This window comes from Chinchilla lanigera, unplaced genomic scaffold (genome assembly GCF_000276665.1).
Source record: "Chinchilla lanigera isolate Chin_1 unplaced genomic scaffold, ChiLan1.0 scaffold00101, whole genome shotgun sequence".
Classification (NCBI taxonomy): Eukaryota; Metazoa; Chordata; class Mammalia; order Rodentia; family Chinchillidae; genus Chinchilla; species Chinchilla lanigera.
The window spans coordinates 7668986-7670096 of record NW_004955502.1 but is presented as its reverse complement, the minus strand read 5'-3'; positions in this window follow the sequence as shown (position 1 = coordinate 7670096).

Below are 1111 nucleotides of genomic sequence, written 5' to 3'. Positions count from 1 at the left end.
CTAATTTGTTCCCAGAACATGTCTTAGGCAGAAGTAAAAATGGTTTTCCATTTCCAAGCTCATGGCATTCAGAAAAACTCTGCAGTATTTTTAAAAATGCATGTTTTTCCTTGAGAAATCTTTTTAACCATTTACTCAGGAATTTTTACTCTCCTTTTTAATTTTTCCTAGGCCCAACATTATCTATAACTCTTCAAATATAAAAAGGAAGCTTTTTATCATCGCAGTAGAGACCACATGTAGTAAATCTGTTGGCTTGTTGTGGTTCTGCTGAGAGGTTAAAATGCATTAGAGCAAAGAAGGGAGTGGAATTGCTGTGCTAGCATTTGATGTCTTGAACAGAGATATTTTCTTCTGAAGGTAATTCTGGAAACTAATTAAATGTCAAAGTAGGAATGAAACAATACAAAATTTAAAGGTAAAATTTTTAAAATACGAACGAACTTCAGAGGTCATCCTTTTAGTTGGAACAAATTCATCACTATAGACATTTCCATAGCACCTGTGCTCAAAAGCTGTTTAAACAGCCAACTTCTTATCTTCCAGAAACCCTCAGCATAGGAGAGGCTCGCTAAGCCGGAACTTTCCCTAGGGTGTGCACTGGGGAAAACAAAGGAGAAGAAAACACAACACACAGAAACCCTCGGAGAGAAAGGGAACCAACAGCAGCAGGAAAATAAAAATCAAAAGCCAAGAACTGATGGTTTACCAAGCTTAGATGAGCTTTTCATAAGTAAATGGTAGGAGAGCGATATCTTTTGCTTGTTTAAAAAAACACTTAAAGATATCTTAAAGTATATGCCTTAAAGGACTAATACCAAAGCTTACAAGTTTATAAGTAATGAAAAAAAAAGGGCTTAGCATGCATTGGGAATTTTTTTAATGTGCCACATGAGGCTCAACTCTGAGTTCAAATGGATGCCAAGATATTTACCACTTTCTGATTAAAAATAACGTTGTTCACTGGGATCTCATCCTACTGAAAAGTTTCTGCACATCTAAAGAAATCACCAGCAAAGTAAAAAGAAAACCCACAAACTTGGAAAAAATTTTAGCTGATTGTCCCTCAGACAGAGGGCTTCTATCTAGAACATATAAAGAATTAAAAAAT